General features: G+C 38.2%; 1 non-coding gene across 1 annotated transcript; it reads left to right on the top strand.

Moving 5' to 3' along the window:
• Positions 1–2,137: 2,137 nt before the first annotated feature.
• On the top strand, positions 2,138–2,244 carry LOC141593383 (small nucleolar RNA R71). Its single transcript, XR_012521471.1, has one exon. It is a non-coding gene; the product is annotated as a small nucleolar RNA R71 (small nucleolar RNA).
• The last annotated feature ends 17,900 nt before the right edge of the window (positions 2,245–20,144 follow it).

The following is a 20,144-nucleotide window of genomic DNA, read 5'->3' on the forward strand; positions in this document are numbered from 1 at the left end:
CCATTAACCGATATTGGGTCAAACTTCAAAACCGGAACGCACCCATCTGTAGGGTAATATCCGTATAAAACCCTTTAATTATAGGATTATAACACAAATTTTATATGCAATTTATTGTCATAAACGAAAAACAACAATGAAACGATAAAGATAAGAATTAACCTTCGGTCCTAGTGCAAATTGGCAATGAGAGATCAAAGTAGATCTCCTCCTAAATGATGCACCCAAGATCGTCCGAGAAATGCCCTTGTGCTAGAATGAATCCTCTAATTGCCTTGCAATATTGAGAGGATTATTTTTGTGTGTTTTTCTTTAGATGAGAGATCTAGGTTTAGAGAGGAAAAATGTCTCTCAAAACCCTAAAATTATTTCTAAAATGAATTAGGTTACAAAAGAGAGGAGAACCTCTCTTTTGTTCTCTCTTGGCCGGCCAACCATGAGCCCCCTTGGGAAGTGGGCTTCCACTTCCTTTTAGCTTTAGCTCATGGTCCGGTTCGTTAATTGCTAAAACGTATACGACGGGTTTTTAATTATAAATTGTCATCGGTTATCGGTAATTAAAGCATCAACTAATAATACGGGTTAGTTGAATTATTAATACATGTCCGACAAAGACAATATGGTATAATTAATTTATTCAATATACATTATTCAAATATAAATCGCTTATATTTAATTTACGAATTAATTGCTTAATTCGCCTTAGCCGTTATTATTTAATCCGTATTAAATAAAATATCTCAACATCACATTTTGACTAGTTATTAGTCAAATAACTCGGACTAACTGGTTAGTCAAATTTGGCATCTACATGACTGTATTTTCATACCGTCACATCTCTCAAACGTATCCTATAGGTGTGACTTTTAGGGACCAGTTGATCACCGCCATCTGTATGACAATAACGTCAAACTTATCTAGCAAGCCAACCGTTATTGATAAACGTGGACCAACTGATTATGATACAAAAGTATACCCTTTGATCCTTTTAGAGATTTATAAGTCCTTGCACTAACTGTAAAGGACACCAGCCCCAACACCATCAGCATTCGGGTCTGTCCTCAATACTTTCGGGGCAGTAGTACCCCGAAACAAGTGATCCCTCAGGTTATCGGTCATTGGAGGACGAAATTGTTCACCATTAGCAGCGGTTCCAGTCGATCGACCAGGTTGGTCAGTCGATCGACTGGCTTCAACAGTACCAGAAGCTCCTGTAACTCGCGGACTGGTCGATCGACTAGGTATATCAGTCGATCGACTGATATACCTGGTAGACGCCTTTTTCTTGCTATTATTCGTTACAGCTTTGTTCTTACTTGTTTCCGCCTCATTTTTTTCAGGTACATCTTCAACCATAACAGGCCCCTCAAGGGTGGACCCACTCCTCAAAGTGATAGCATTAAGGGTCTCTTTTTGATCAGTTTGAGTCAGTAGATGTCCCGGAGCTCGAGTTGTGTTCTTGCTAGCCAATTGGGCAATTTGGCTCTCTAGCAGTTTCATCCCGGCCTCTCTAGCTTGGGACTCCTTTTGCAACATATTCTTCAATTCAGCAAACTCAGAATTTTGGGATTGTTGTTGATGTTGAGGGACATACGGAGGCTTTTGATATTGCTGCTGCTTATGAGGGGGCACATAATTCTGCTCCTGCTGCTGCTGTGGTGGAGGTTGAGTCGGATTCAAGACATTTTGGCTACTCCACCTTAAGTTGGGGTGGGCATTCGGCTCAAAGTAAGTATTTGTCTGCCTATAATGTTGAAAGGCAACACAAGACTCAAAAGGAATGGGATAATTTTATGAAACATGTCCCTCGTCTCCACATCTTTTACAGACGAAAGGACCGTCTGACACAACATTTACATGGTAAATACCTCCTTTTGAAGCTCCTCCCAACTCGTACTTGTCAAATCTAGCAGTGAGAGATTCAAGTGCAGCCACAGAAGGAGATTCAACATCTCTCCTTTGATTTCCCCGGGAATTCCCATACTCAGCTTTGTGGGTGGCCAAGTCATCAATGATCATCCACCCCTTAGTCTCCCCTGTATTCTCCTAGAATCTGCCATTTGTTGTCGCATCCAGGATAGCCCTCTGATCGTCATAGAGCCCATTGTAGAACTAATTGCACAAACTCCACTTCTCAAACCCATGATGCGGAATGGTTCGCACCAGCTTCTTGAAACGGACCCATGCCTCATGAAAGTTCTCATCAGGCCCCTGTTTAAAGCTCGTGATTTGAGCTCTAGTGGCATTGGTCTTCGAGGCAGAAAAGTACTTCTTGTAAAACGCCAAGTCCAACAAATTCCAGTCAGTTATTCCACTGGCAGCTCGATCCAGGTTTCTATACCACTCCCTTGCAGCATCACGAAGTGAGAATATAAACATGGTCTCCTTTATCTGGTCCTGGGTCACACCGATTGGTGGGGTGTGGAACATCAATAATCGATAAATGTCTCCATGTGCTTAGCTGCATCTTCATTCGCAGCTCCCCCAAACTGGTTTCTCTCAACCAAGTTGATATAGGACGGCTTTGGCTCGAATTTTCAGTCCGTCCCGGGTAAAGCAAATCCCTTAAAGAGATTCGCGGCTGTCGGCTCAGAGTGACTGGCAATAGTTGCTTATTCAGCCATTTCTAGAAAGTCTAGAGAAGTGACTGTCTCAGCCGATGAATTAGAAACTGGAGATGAAGGTGGATCCTCTTCAAATAGGGCGTTCTCGTAGTAACTAGACAGAGTACTCAGCTCTTACTCTGTCGGCAATATCCTAGATGATCGCCTCAACTCACGCAGGGTCTTTTCAATCTCAGGATTGATCGATAGTAGTTCACCACCCTGTGACCTGCGCATAAGAAGAAACTACAAAAAGAATATGAGAATAGTTTAAGGAATGAATGTCCCTTAAACTAAGAAACAGACTAAAATAAAACAACTAAAAATTAGAACAATGGCCTCCCCGGCAACGGCGCCAAAATTTGATACCCGTCGTTGTGAGTACCAAAAATAATATTTATATTTCCTATTAAAACTAACCTAGGCTAGTGGTTATTGGGTCGAACCACAAGGAGACGAATGTAATTAATAATTGTCTAATTCTAGTCTAAGGTAACGAATGTGGGGGTTGAATTGATTTGGTCTATAGCTAAAGGCAATAAAACAAAATAAACTAAATAAAAGGATGAAAATAGATATAAAAGAGGCACTAGGATGATCGGTTCACTACAGTTTCGGCGGCAGCATACTAAGTAGGTCTAAATCAAACACATGAGGCGGGAAAACAAGAGGTCCTCTCGGTCCACTCTTAACAGATAGCATCTTTCGATCTCGCTTTAAGTCCCTAATATCACTAATACTGACTCTCGTCCTGAGAAGTGACTAATAATCTAAACTTTACCTATCTTTCGATCTCAGCATAGTTTAGTCATTTTAATTGGTGATCTAATAACTGTCCCTATCTCTCGATCTAATGGGTCAGTTATATCTTAAACAATCAACTAGTCGTGTGCACTCGATTCGTCGAAAAATAGAATTAAATCAATTAAAACGATGGTAACACCTCACGTGGTCAGTCGGTCGACCAGGTATGGCGGTCGATCGACCAACACGCGATTTCAGGCCACTATTTTAATGCCGCCTAATCCTACAGTTCCCCTACATCCTAGAACAAAGGATTTAGCTACTCATGACTATGATGGGAATAACAATAATATTAAAGATTAAAACTACTGAATTCATGTTTAAATTATCTAAACAAACGATTAATAATAAAGCGATAAATCGGTTTCGGGAAACTAACTAGCAATTTCTATATTATCAACGCAATAAAGATGAACCGAAATAGAATAGAAGGAATACCGAAATTGCAGAGGAATTGTAATGGAATGATTAGAAGTACGAACGAAAATCCGATGCAAACCAATATTCCGAACCCTAATTATTTGATATTCTAAAACTGATAAAAATTGAATGTAAAACTTTGATTCCCAAAACTGAATGTCTATTCTCCAAACTCAAGCTGCGTTATAAAGGAAAAGTACGCAGCTATTATTTCTAAACCTAATATATCATGGGCTTGCTAATTCTCGATCTTCTAATTTACGTCTGAGTTAGCGTCTTTGTAACACCCCCATTTATTTAAGGGCCTGAACTAGGACTCCTCAGATAAATGACGGTGTTACCATCTCGGAAACCCGAGGTAGTAGATACAAAGGAAAGAAACACAGTACTTTATTAAAAATGTTTATAGTGAGATTACAACTGGAATAAAACAAAGTCTCCAAAAATATGACCAAAAGATACGATCGATAAAGCTACTAATAAGACTAAGGTGGGCTAGGCACTAAGTCCGTCATCCAAACTCTCTTCCCAGCCAGCTCCCATCAGTCTCGAAATACCGTCAATCTGCTCCCAATAATTGGATCATCACGGCGTATACGAATACATGTGGTCACCGCAAGCCGAGTAGGGAAAACAATTGAACAACAAAATATGATATGCATGATCCTCCGTCACCTCCATCTCCATCTCAACTCATATCTCATATCTCATTTCTCATATCTCATAACCCGGACAACCCAGCCATACCGATCCCTGGTAGACTATATATATCGACCGTAGCCGATCCGCCACTCGCTTGTTGAGGACACCAGGGCAAGTCTGCAGAACCCGCCTGGGCCTTATCACAATCCACATCGTATCTCAACATCGTCACTCCTACACCATCCTCCAACTCCAATGCATATGAAATGCTCAACAGTAATAATGCAACACAATGTGTATATTAATGAATGAAATCATGCCAGCTATCAAAAGATTGGAATAACATACTCAACACTAACAGTTCAGTCAACCCCACCTCATTACATGAAACATAACATCAATCACAACCACGAACAAGTCAACGATCTCAGCTTGGTCATATGAAACACAAACAAGTCAACTCAATTCAATAATACGGTAAGGAGTCAAGTGTGTTTCCCCTACCTCAAAGTGCCAGCGAATCCAACTAAGCGATTAAGCGGTCAGTAAATAAGGCAATGAATTTGATTATCGATCCTTCACGAGTCCGTCACCTAAAACCATTATAATATTTATTATTATTAACTACTAAATATAGAATTTCCCAAAATAGAAACTTTCCCGAAATATTAACTTTTCTCTTTTAACAAACCCGACTCAAAACCCGCCTCTAATTATTTTAAATAACTCGGGAACTAATTTAAATAAATTATGAATAAGACCAAATAACGAATTATAACGATCAAACTCATGGAAAAACCCGTTTCGAAAACAAAACAGCCCGTCATCAACCCTACCCCCTTCACACGCACCCACACTCCTCACGCGCCACCTATCCCACCGCGACAACCACCAGACCTGCTCCCCACTTCGACCCCACCACCAACAACCACCACCAGCCTGGTCGACTGCCGCCGACGAGTCGAACCAGGGTCGCATCCGCCCGGTTCACCGCCAAGCCCCACCAAACACCCCCGTTTATCTCCTACCACCACCGCAACCAAAGAACCACCCCCGCCACATAACCACCATCCAACTCGCCGTCAGCCCACGAACCTAAACACCGTGGCACCACCATTTCGACCTCCCCCGAGTCCACGGTGGTGCCACCCCAAACCTAGCCGTCTAAAACTCGCCTGAAACCGTAACCAAAACCCGTTTTGCCCCCTCCATCGATACCGCTTTGTTTTCGCCACCCTAATCACCTACAACCACCCCAACAACCACCAAGCTACTCGCCACTCACCACACTACTCCTATATCCCGTCTACCACCACCACCAGCGCCTGTCTAAGACACACAACCGCATCCAAAACCCGACGTAAATATGAAACAGCGGAGAAGGTTGTCTCTTACCTTTTTCCCCGCCGCCACAACAGCCACCAGGGTCGTCTATGGTCGATGACAACCACCCTAAGGTCTTCCTTGCTGCGCCGTCGACACCCACTCTCTCTCTCTCCCTCTCGTTTTTTGCGTGCGAGGTTGAGGTCGAAGCCGATGAAGAAGGGAGGCGGGTGAGGTGTGTGTCGTGTATTGCTAGGGTAAAAACATTAGGTTAAAACTTAGGTTAGAACATGATGTTGGGTGTTGGGTTAATTGGGTTAAACATGATATTGGGTAAACCCAAATGGGTCGAGGGTAAATGGTTTAGCTCACGTCTCGAATACCATATAAACCCGTCTCAAATAACTTATGCAACAACTCGCTTTTACGATATCAACACGACTAAACAATTAACTCGACTCAACTATTATCCCGACATAATTAGTAAAATAATATATATCACCACGACTAAACAATTAACTCGACTCAACTATGACTTAATTAATTATATTATATAAAATACGGGGTATTACAGTCTTCCCCCCTTAAAATGAACTTCGTCCCGAAGTTCGCTCATCTACCAAACCTCCAAGTACCACCGTGGTTACCAAAACAGATTTCCTAGTACCAGAACTCATGAACTTAAGCGGGTGAAACGGTATGTTACATTCTACCCTCCTAAAAAGAAAGTTACGTCCCGGAACTTACTTCATGCAAATCTATCACCACTCATGAACTCGTGCAACTATCGGAGCGCCATAACAGCAGCAGTTTAATTACACAACATAGAGAACTCATTTGTATGGGTACCACGCAACGAAACATCAGCGAAACATCAGCTTGAACAAACTACGATCTACAACTTGATCAACACCACAATCTATACACAAGTGGAACATAAACCTTAAGATTTTACAATCCTACCCAACTAAAAACATGGTTACGTCCTCGTAACCTCTTCTCAACTTTCATATCCCAATGTAACAAAACACTGTCAACAACATGTAATCGTAAAAGAACACATGACCAAAAGATTGTTAAAGAACATTAAAGTTGAAAACAAGGTTTTATTATGAAATTAATCGATTGTCAACAAGTATCACTTATTACTTAGTTCATGCTTGACTTAAAACACAACATCGAACTAAAAGAACAACAAGAAGGAACCAAAGGTTTACACGGTTTCACAACAGACCGATCATGGTGTTACTAGCCCTAACCTAACGGTCCTTAGGTCGCGCTTCCTCTATTTCTGGTGACTTCTATGTCATTCCCTTTTCGGTTCACCTCTTCCCGAAGTCCGGCATGGGTGGTTCATCGTATTTTCGGCATCGTGTACATTAGCGTAAAATTCGTGTCTCGTGTCGCCGCTATAAAGTCAAAGGTATGCTCGGGCGGGTATTTGGCCCCGCCGCAGTAATTGGGGTCACGGAATAGCCTCATGCAATGGGTGGTCAACTCTCTCATATAAAATCGTTTGCTGTCCTTTAGTATGCCAGAGTCAGGAATAGAATCGATAAGGGTATACGCTCTTAACTGAGTATTAGTTAAATACTCAGGGTGCCCATTATGGCCATACATGTCCATGGCAGTGCAAAGTCTCTCACAATGCTCATTAAAGTCAGCATCAAGTGACATGTAACAGTCTTGCGGGTGTACATTGTAGGGATCCATCCTACAAAATGGAAGGTTAACAAATTTAGACACAAGGGTGTTAAGACAAGGGATTCATCCTCGAGGTTTAAGTGTGCGAAAGATATATAACAAGTTTTCAGGGTAACTGTTGTAATACTAGGGTTTTGGTCAACCCAAGATCATCACAATTCGCATTATCTACCAGAGAACAATCATTTTAGAAATATCAACTGCAAGAATACACGTAAACCAAAGATACAATCTACATTGACCCCACCAAATTCCATTCCCAAGTCAAAACTGTTACCAATTCCGAATAATTGAACAAATGCTACTAATAAATCACCAGGAGTATTAAAACATGCGGTACATGAGCATTACTTAAACACCTCGAAACCATAGAAAACATAACACGTAATCAAAACCTTTTTACTCATCGGACATACAACATTTAATTGGCCAACTTGTTTGATATAAATTTCAAACATATTCGCTAATAAAAGTAACAACATATGATCCATGCCAACACAACACTACTTCCATATCACACATGTGTTTGACATCATAGCAACCATATCGTTCAATTGTGTCCAAAGAACTTAGTACCACTCATTTTCAAAGCAAAACAACCGATATCGCATAAATAGTTTAAACATACATTCACCATCGTATACTTTGTAGAATTCTAGCTATAGTAAAAGATTAGCAACTTGGAAACTTCACTGATTTGCACGACTTAAATACTTAGGCAACCCGTAGACTCAATTAAATGTAACTATAACGACTATCATTTAAACCAATGCATATCATGTGAATCATCAAAGGGTTATCGTATTATAATTGTCAACATAGTTATCATAACAATCTTCATGTTAATATAATTGATAGTAACGACACGAGAATATAAATATGCCAATTGTCGTGTTATATCAAACAGTTTCCTTTATATCATACCCATGCATTTGCAAGAATCACTTTAGTACTTTACGACATTGTAATAACGAACATATTCAATAACAAGAATAACATCACTGTTTATTATCATGTTATAGGTTTTAGGTTCAACTGAAATAATTTAATGCAATGAAAGCAATAAGTATAACTATAGGCACACAGACTCACATAAAGGACCTTAGGACTCAGATGACATCCTACATGTGGGAACATTTAGACATAACCATTTTCCGTTCTGTGTAAAATATTTAACATCATTATTGTAAATATTCATGCGAGTACATTAGGACAATTAACGCCACCAAATTTACCAAGATATGATAATATGGTTTTATATTTATGTATACCCGACCACTATACGAATATGATGAACAACAGAGGTATTACAACATGCCACAAAATATGAAAACAACTGGACTCGTACAAACATTTCACCCTCGATTAAGAATCAAATTAAGCTATCCAATTTTACTCATGCTATCATGCCAACAATGTTATCAACTAAGTTTTAATTTTATCACTTGTTAAGATATATAACTACTGAACATGCGTGCTACTATCATCATGTAAAACATTATAATTTCACATTACTAAGGCTCATTAATTAATCAAACAACTGTATGAAAACTTAACATAGAACGTACATTTTACAGGTCATGATTCACGTTGTAACTTTCAAAATCACGAATAAACAGCCGTTCAACGAAAACTTGAGTTACATTACTTTTCATAACATACAGAGAGTTAATAGTTCGTGATAAAAAGAAGGAGGTCGAAAGTTCAAGAATTCAATTTTTAAAGAATTTTACAACTCAGTTGGTCCAAACAAGTATGTGACAAAGAATTGGTCCGAAACTTGGGTCAGTTTGCAAAGCTTACCATTTAATATAGAGACATCAAGAATTTGCGTGGCTTATCAATTTGAAAACGTGTGCGAAACCTCTAGTCAATGGAGTTGGAATTATGCAAAAATCATTTACACAAATTAAATGAGGATTTTTACAAAAACGTTGGTCAAAACATCACTGCACAGGAACTTCCCGACCACAGCCCACTAAAACATTTATTACTCTTAATCCGTATACCCTATAAGCATGAAACCAACGCCAAAAGAACACTAACTCACGAGGCTATTTCTCATAAAATTTTCATCCATAGAAAATTAACAGAAAGGAAATGACAGCAAGATCAATTACAGAGTAAAATCAAACAAAACGGATTTCAACACTAAATCATTCATTTTCCATGTTCCACCCTCTTACAACCATACTATCGACACTAACTCATCCTAACTTAAATCTCGCTCTTTTGTATATACGTAAACATCTATCCCATAGAAATCCTTTCGCATCCCGACCTACCCCTTACATCTAATCACGTTTGCTACGACTAGAAACAAGCAATTCAATGGTGTCTCTCATTACCATCACGATACTATACTAGCATGGCTTCGGGGTCACATAACCGCATATCACTAGACATAATAGTACTATCAACACATCATTCAACATCCAACTAGGTAACTATTATCGACTCGCAATTATTTTCATACTCACGGCTACCACAACATTTCACTGGTTATTAACCTGGACTCGAAAATTTTATTCCTCATTTCCACAACATCATATGCTCACGTCATCATTCATACAAAATACTTACCGTAGCGTTGTCCTGCGCAGGTGGTTAGAATATATGGGTCTCAAGGTATACAACAACTCGATTATGCAATAATCGGTGTATCAACCATTAACACTTAGGCAACGATATATGAATTTCATGCTCAACCTCATGCAACTTTGCTACCTTTTCTCTCATATACACTCAGGGTTTCCGGGTCAAACCGAGAGGGAGGGCTGGTTCGGTGTGAGGGGCCCCTAACTCATACCTTACCTTAGTGTGCCCCTAACAGTTCTATCCCGGGGTTCATTTTATTTAGACTCTTCCTATGTTCATTGGATTCATTGGTTTAGGCTTGAGGATCGTTCGCTCTGATACCACTTTGTAACACCCCCATTTATTTAAGGGCCTGAACTAGGACTCCTCAGATAAATGACGGTGTTACCATCTCGGAAACCCGAGGTAGTAGATACAAAGGAAAGAAACACAATACTTTATTAAAAATGTTTATAGTGAGATTACAATGGAATAAAACAAAGTCTCCAAAAATATGACCAAAAGATACGATCGATAAAGCTACTAATAAGACTAAGGTGGGCTAGGCACTAAGTCCGTCATCCAAACTCTCTTCCCAGACCATCTCCCATCGGTCTCGAAATACCGTCAATCTGCTCCCAATAATTGGATCATCACAGCGTACACGAATACACAGGTGGTCACCGCGAAAGCCGAGTAGGGAAAACAATTGAACAACAAAATATGATATGCATGATCCTCCGTCACCTCCATCTCCATCTCAACTCATATCTCATATCTCATTTCTCATATCTCATAACCTGGACAACCCAGCCATACCGATCCCCGGTAGACTATATATATCGACCGTAGCCGATCTCGCATTTCCTTGTTGAGGACACCAGGGCAAGTCCCGCAGAACCCGCCCGGGCCTTATCACAACATCACATCGTATCTCAACATCGTCACTCCTACACCATCCTCCAACTCAATGCATATGAAATGCTCAACAGTAATAATGCAACACAATGTGTATATTAATGAATGAAATCATGCCGGCCTATCAAAAGATTGGAATAACATACTCAACACTAACAGTTCGGTCAACCCCACCTCATTACATGAAACATAACATCAATCACAACCACGAACAAGTCAACGATCTCACTTCGGTCATATGAAACACAAACAAGTCAACTCAATTCAATAATACGGTAAGGAGTCAAGTGTGTTTCCCCTACCTCAAAGTGCCAGCGAATCCAACTAAGCAGTTAAGCAGTCCAGAAATAAGGCAATGAATTTGATTATCGATCCTTCACGAGTCCGTCACCTAAAACCATTATAATATTTATTATTATTAACTACTAAATATAGAATTTCCCAAAATAGAAACTTTCCTGAAATAGTAACTTTTCTCTTTTAACAAACCCGACTCAAAACCCGCCTCTAATTATTTTAAATAACTCGGGAACTAATTTAAATAAATTATGAATAAGACCAAATAACGAATTATAACGATCAAACTCATGGAAAAACCCGTTTGAAAACAAAACAAAAGCCCGTCATCAACCCTACCCCCTTCACACGCACCCACACTCCTCACGCGCCACCTATCCCACCGCGATAACCACCGGACTGCTCCCCACTTCGACCCCACCACCAACAACCACCACCAGCATGGTCGATCGCCGCCGACGAGTCGAACCAGGGCTGGCATATGGCCTGGTTCACCGCCAAGCCCCACCAAACACCCCCGTTTTATCTCCTACCACCACCGCAACCAAAGAACCACCCCCTGCCACATAACCACCATCCAACTCGCCGTCAGCCCACGAACCTAAACACCGTGGCACCACCATTTCAACCTCCCCCGAGTCCACGGTGGTGCCACCCCAAACCTAGCCGTCTAAAACTCGCCTGAAACCGTAACCAAAACCCGTTTTGCCCCCTCCATCGATACCGCCTGTTTCTGCCACCCTAATCACCTACAACCACCCCAACAACCACCAAGCTACTCGCCACTCACCACACTACTCCTATATCCCGTCAACCACCACCACCAGCGCCTGTCTAAGACACACAACCGCATCCAAAACCCGACATAAATATGAAACAATGGAGAAGGTTGTCTCTTACCTTTTTCCTGCCGCCACAACAGCCACCAGGGTCGTCTATGGTCGATGACAACCACCCTAAGGTCTTCCTTGCTGCGCCGTCGACACCCACTCTCTCTCTCTCCCTCTCGTTTTGCGTGCAGGTTGAGGTCGAAGCTGATGAAGAAGGGAGGCGGGTGAGGTGTGTGTCGTGTATTGCTAGGGTAAAAACATTAGGTTAAAACTTAGGTTAGAACATGATGTTGGGTGTTGGGTTAATTGGGTTAAACATGATATTGGGTAAACCCAAATGGGTCGAGGGTAAATGGTTTAGCTCACGTCTCGAATACCATATAAACCCGTCTCAAATAACTTATGCAACAACTCGCTTTTACGATATCAACACGACTAAACAATTAACTCGACTCAACTATTATCCCGACATAATTAGTAAAATAATATATATCACCACGACTAAACAATTAACTCGACTCAACTATGACTTAATTAATTATATTATATAAAATACGGGGTATTACAGTCTTGGTCGATCGACTGCTGGGACCGGTCGATTGACTGGTCTATGCTGAACAGTAGCTACTGGTGAAGGAAATGTAGATTCATATACATACTAACATACTCTTATATGTCGAAATTAATTTGTCATAAAATTAAATGTGGATTTTATGCATTCAAACAATAATAAAATAGAGGAGAAATCATGTCCTTACTTTGATGATTTCGGTTAAATGGGCACAAGAGAGATCACCTTTCTCTTTTGTTCTTGAGCTTTTCCTTATGGAAGAACAAGATCCAAGTGTAGGATATCTCCCTAAGCTTTATACCCAAGGCTTTCTCTTAATTTAATTAATATTACAAATACTAGTATAATATTAATCAAGTAGAAAATTGAACCAAAATATTATTTAACACTTGAATATTTCGGTTTTTATGAGAGAAAGAGAGGAGGATTTTTCTTCTCACTAGAACTTATATTTTGTATGATAAGTTGAATTGAATAATAATACACTACACTTAGTATATTATTAGGTAAAAATTATAGGAAAAACAATGATGAGTTTTTCTTCCCAAAACCGTGTAAGAGGAGAGGTTAAGGGGAGCCAATGCATGCCCACATTTGTCTTCACAAGGAGTAGTAGGGTTGCATGGCTACTAAAGCAAAACAATCATTATGTTTAGCTACTAATTAAACAATTAATTAGCTTAAAACTCCTCCAATTTTCGGCACTTTTAGTTAATATGGATTCCATATTAATTTTGTCAATTGTCAATATGTTACATGTCACATGTCACATAAACTTGTTATGTATTTTTATCATATTAAAAATCAACGTATTAATAAAAATACGTCACATACAAAAATCGACTTAGTAATTTCATAATTACTTGTGCCAAAATTTTTACCAATTATAAATTACAACCGATTGTATTTAGAACAATTCATTCAAATTTAATTGTTACATTAAACAATTATTTCATCCGAGTAATCATATAATTCAATTACTCAGACCGTATCTTATTTAATCACATTTCAATATGATACGTAAATTTTACTTCCAAAATCGTCCGTCAATTTTCAAGTAATTTAATTAACTCGTAACATTATACGATTAATTAAATAATCAATTAAGAGTGTTGCCCTATAGGTATGACCTAGGGGTCAATGATCACCATCACACGACAAAGTAATGTCAAACTCTAGTCAGCCAATCATTACCGATATATGTTGACCAGTTGACAGTAACAAAATTACTTCCCAATTGTATTCTATATAATGAGATTTAAACATGTGATCATCATGATCAACAGTCGTGATCGCATTATTGTCGGAGGACACATATTCCAACAATCTCCCACTTGTCCTCGACAAGTGTGCGTCACCAATTCTCTTGTCCTATTACTATCTCCCACTCAATGCAAGGTGTCTTTCAGGTCGTACTTGCAAGTGATCATATCGAGAGTGGTTTCCTCGATCCGGAGAATAATCGTTGTTTGACCGGACTTATCTATCATAGATACTTTCCGAGCGTGGCCACGCATTTCCAGTTCATTACTCCTCGAGTGGCCCTGAGATATTTTTATAACCCTGACTAGGGGTGGACAATTCCTATCGCACTCATTCCCTTCGACTAGCCACAGCCATCATAACCCAAAATATGCCCACTTGACCCCATTTACGAAGGTCGTAATAACACAAATCAAAGTTAATCTGAAACTGTGCCATCTTAGGCGAATAGTCTTTAGTCAAAAGAATCGACTCATTCGAATACTATAGTAGCTCTCGCCACGACCAGGCTAAATAAATTTGCCAGAACTCTATAAGCGGTCATTAGGCCCGACAAAATGTTCCTAACAGTCTGCCTATGTGATCGATTAGTCATCTCACATGACTCTATGGCACTTGAACTTGCCATCAATCGCATCACACTCTAGTCACTTCGAGACGTCACCTCATACAAGTAACTATGGGCAAATACAATGTTAATCCGTGTTCACTTTAACGGGGTTCAATTGTCTCTACAACCCGTTTGGATACAACAAAGTACAAGGTGAGTTAATAATAACTCAAACGACAAATGTCGACATCACACTCGGGTAGTCAATATCATATTACAACCTTGTGATGTTTATCATAAGTGTAAACACTTATTGATTGCAATAGAAGTTTAACATCCCATGTGTCCATGTGTTCAAACTTCTTACACTTGCATTTTCCTTCACATTCATGTTCTCTCTCATAGCATGAATCTTACCAAGTACACATCAAGGTTCTCGACCTTGGTTTTGGTTCTTTAACTTGAAAGAACTTTCTTATCGATCATCTCATAACGAACGAATTTGCGATGAATAATACAACTTGTACCGATCAAGTATTCCATCCACACACAATGCACTAGGTATATGTTTTGTAGAATCTTGTAACAATTGACAAGATTATTTAGCTTAGCACTTCTCACAAGTCCTAGCTTTACTAGGAAAGATTGTTTTTGAATAACCTCTTATTCAACCAAGCATCTTTCCAAAACTTCTCATTTCTCTTTCTAGGCTTGAAAGATTTGGGATTCTCATAAATCCTCATATGTGCTCGGATTTTCTACAATATGTGCAACCTCTTGCCACACAATAGAACATTCCGTCAATCACTGAAATCGCTCATCGGATTCTACTCGAGAATTCATGACGTTTCTATTATGGCTCACAAATCAATCATCATGCTCTTATGCATATGATTCATAATTGGACATGTACATTATTATTTTAATGGCGGAAACATTAGTTACTAATAATCATGAGATCAACCGTTCATAGGTTCAATGAACGACCATGACTGCTAATGGTAATTCCATTTTCATCTACATGAATAACCTATGTGAATGTTGATATGATGTGTATCTCTTAATACTAATCCAACATCTCTTGATGTAATTGGATTCATCATTGTCCATTTTCATCCAGAATTGAAAACTCAAAAGCTTCTTTATGAAAGAAGGTATTTGCTCGTCATTCTTTAATGAGTGATGAGTTTTAAACATTCAAGGATGATAGCTCCCACTAAATTCCATGTCTTCACATGAGATTTTCCTAACTCCCACTCAATTCAACACATTTCGAAATTGACTTCTCAATCGAAATTTTTATTCAAGAATTTAAATATAAATTGCTTTGCCAAGTTACTAGGATAAAACCATATATGTTCCCATCATATCCTTTCAAAATACCTATTTTGAAGTGGTCTCATCTCAACCTTACGGAAAGGGATTTTAAATCCCCAACACACTCATGTCATAATGATGTGTAGTAATGTCATTATTCAAATATAAACAATATCTAGAATACGTCCTTCGCAAATACCCTTTTGGAAGGAGGTTTAACCATTTCATAGTGAGGTTAAGCAATGACATTTGCGTGGTTAAAATTTTGGTCATTGAAGATATCAGTATATCAATTTTTGCAACTCGATCATAACTAGTATGTTACTATGATTCATTTAGGCTCTTAAGTAAATCTCATGGTTGAAACTATTGGTCAAATGTTTCATAAACTTAGTCAAAAACTTGTTAAGACTTTACATTAGTCATTTTATTCCAAAACTTCTTTTGGTCTCCTCGTGTAGTTATTTTGAGAATATACTCTTATGATTATTACACTTGGTCTCTTTAGTCATATAGAACTAACTTGAGACCATAGATCTCATCTATTCGGCATACTATGTAAATAGATATACCTTAATTCAAATCATTCTTTCTTGCGTAGATCTTTATTTACACAAGTACACAATTTTAATTTTGCCTTGTGTGTTGTGTCCTCATTTTTCTCCCACTCTATCTTTAGAATAAATACACTAAACATTCAAAGATAGCATATGAGACACAAATTAATGATGTTAAAGTATAAGGAGAACTACCTCATAGGTTGACTAATTGTTATTGATTTCATATGTGTACTTGGTGATTGACATTCCTTTAAGAGAGTTCATAGACTCAAAATTGCTTTATAAATGATCATACACAAGCCTTAAGCAAGTGGACATATAATGAAACCCGTCATTATAATTGTCTATTAGATCACCTTAAGTGAATAATCTTATGTTTCAAAACGCAAGCATTTAAAGATGAAATTTTAGAACATAAAGGATAAATGATAAAACGGGTGACTTGGGTTGCAAACCAAGTCACCATCATCCAAAATACAAACCATTATCCAAAATACCTTTCCATGTCAAACATGGAAACTTAAAGTTCTAAAATCCAAAGCATAATCTTAAAATAAGACAATGAAAAACAAAGCTCCATAAAAGCTATCCTTAGCTTCTCCATGGTTTCTCATGCTTGCTTTTCTTTTCCTTTGTCTTTGCTTGGTGGAGGCCCTATTTACAATAAAAAGGGAGATACATTATCACAACTTTGCATCATAATACCATAGTTGAATTTAGAAACATAAAAGAAGGTTAGTCATTTACCTACTGGAGTGATCTTTCCAGCTTTGATATCACCAAGGTATTTGGAACAATTTCTTTTCCAATGTCCCATGCCATTACAATAATGGCATTTATCAAGAGGACCCTTCTTGACTTTGGAGGTGCTAGCTTCACAAGACTTAGCTTTGGTGAATGTGGGAGCTTGCTTTTTACCCTTTCTTCCACTCTTCTTGAACTTCCCCTTACTCTTTGTGCTTATGTTAAGCACATCCTTGGGAGGGTTCACATTTAACCCCATGTCCCTCTCGGCTTGCACAAGTAACTTGTGCAACTCCTCAAGAGACACATCCTTGTCTTGCATGTTGAAATTCACCCGGAATTGCACATATGCCTTGACTTTGGACAAGGAGTGTAGAATCCTATCTACGATGAGTTCTTTGGGGATTTCAACCTTTTGAATTTTCAAGGTCTCGACAAGCTCCATGAGTTTGAGCACATGAGGGCTAACCTTTTGGCCCTATTTGAAGTCGAGATCAAAGAATGCCGTGGCCGCCTCATATTGGACGATCCGCGGAGTTTGTGAAAACATGGTCACAAGTTTGGAGTAAATCTCATTAGCATTGCCCATTTTGAAGGCTCTCCTTTGGAGGTCCGCCTCCATCGCAAATATTAAGACATTTTTCATTGCGGCGGACTCCTTTTGGTAAGCCTCATATGCTTCCCTAGTGGCCGCGGTGGACCTAGTGGAGGGTTCGGGTGGAGAGGCCTCGGTAAGGTAACGAAGCTTGTCGTCACCTTCGGCGGCTAATTTGAGTTGGGCATCCCATTCGGAGAAATTTGACCCATTCTTTTCAAGTTTACATCGATCCATAAAGGATCGGAGCCAAGACGAACTAGCGAGTGGTGTAGCATTAGGAGTTGGTGTTGATGTTGCCATTTGTTATGAAAAGAAGTGGTCTACAAAACAAAATATAAGGAGTAAAAAAAATGTCGTTTTAATAATACTCGTAAAAATGTATGATTTAAACAAGTTTTAGGCATTTTTCTAGTGACCTCTACCCAACTAGATAAATGATTCCAAGACCCAAATTCATATCGACTTAGGCACGGGGTAGCCGATGAAACCTTTATCAATATAACTCGGTGGATTAACTTTTAATCGATTCTACTTTTAGAACTCTTGGTCGATAAAATTACTCTAATATTTATCTATAGCCCAAAACACATCAACAAGGGCACGGGGTAGCCGATGAAACCCTTATCGATTACTTTTGTTGAGTTCAATCCAAATTTCGAATAAATGTGTCCATTATCCAAACCCACATTAACTTAGGCACGGGGTGGCCGATGAAACCCTCATCAACATGAATTCGGTGGATTAGACATTTATCACCCACTTCCCCTACGTAACAAGGTTTGTACCCTGGGGTAGCCGAGTGCACTCCCTCGCGAAATAGGTTTTCATGGTTTCTACTATTTTGTAAGGCTATGTCTCAATTAATTGTTTTAGCGAGAGGTCATGTCAATTTATTATCTATCACGTTTTAAGTGAACTAAAGCGGTGAACTACGATAATTTGAATTGACACGGTCGATAAATTCGATAAAATAAGGATGCATGTTTTAGTTATGGCGATTTAGCGATGCATGTGACATAAACTAAAATGCAAGCATAAAGATAAATAAATCCTAGTATGGCCTTTCCTAAAATAGAAAAACTATTTAACTATTACAAATTCGGAAACCAACTCCATTGGTCCCTTGAACTTCGGTTGTGGCACGCATCTCGAGGTAACACCGTCTTTATGTATCGCCATTCTTGAAGAAATCCGTCTTTGGGAACTCCGGAATGAATAAAATTACATAATAAATTACATAATTTCCTATTATACATTTGTAACTAAAATAAAATAAATCTATTAAATTACAAAACGGTGATACGAGATCACAATAAAAATTACAACCGAATCGATATTCCCATACATTTCGGGAAATACCAATTAAAATTTAAGGCCATACTAAGTAAAATTACATAATTCAAAAATTACATAAATTAAAATTATGACAATCATAAAGAAAATGCAGCATTGTAATATGTATGAACATGCTCAATTTTATGCTAAATCGCCTTTAAATAGCCAATATCGTATATTACTCGGTTTTTACGGATTTGCGTGATTTCAACATTTTTATAATCACAAAAATACATAAACTCATATTTATGCATAATTTAATTACCCTAACCTCTTAGGACTCAAAATTTAGTCTTCACTAATAATTTGACCATAATTAACCCATATTAACAAAATTGTTCATAAATGGACCAAAATTACAAAAATAAGCTATTAAACTTCAAATAAATCACAAAATTTCAAATAAATTTGAAATTTGAAATTTAAACTCATGAACATTCTGGAAAAATTCCATGACACTCATAATGTTCAAAATCTTAGGTTAAAAATTTCGAAAATTTACCGGAAAAACAATGTTGCGGTTTATCGATTTTTAATAAAATAATCATAAAAACATGGAAAAATTATTTTCACTAACTTTTCAATTTTAGATCTGAAAAAGATAATAAAATGCAACATTAGACGTTTTTCCTAAGTCATAGATTATGTTTTATTAATTTTCCACTAATAATGTCACTATTTATGCTATTTTTTCTTCAAAAATTCATAAATCATGCAAAAAGACTTCTTTATAGCCAATTATTTTACACACATCTTGTAAAATTGCATGTGACAACATATTAATTTTCTATGACCAGATTCGAAATTTAACTCATATTAACCTATTTTTCACCTAAATCCGAATTTAATAATGAAAAATTCATTTTTCGAGCATAACAAGTCCAAACATTATGAAAATTTACAGGTTATCTCAAAATAATATATGTGACAACATATCCAGAAATCAATGGACAATTCGAAGTATAGCTAATTGTAGACCAAAAATGACATTTTTACTCATAAAATCACATTTAAATGACATTATTGTAAATTATGAACAATAAAAATCCGAAAAATTAACCAAAATATCCTAAAACATTTTAGGACCA

Source organism: Silene latifolia, chromosome 7 (assembly GCF_048544455.1).
Source record: "Silene latifolia isolate original U9 population chromosome 7, ASM4854445v1, whole genome shotgun sequence".
Lineage (NCBI taxonomy): Eukaryota > Viridiplantae > Streptophyta > Magnoliopsida > Caryophyllales > Caryophyllaceae > Silene > Silene latifolia.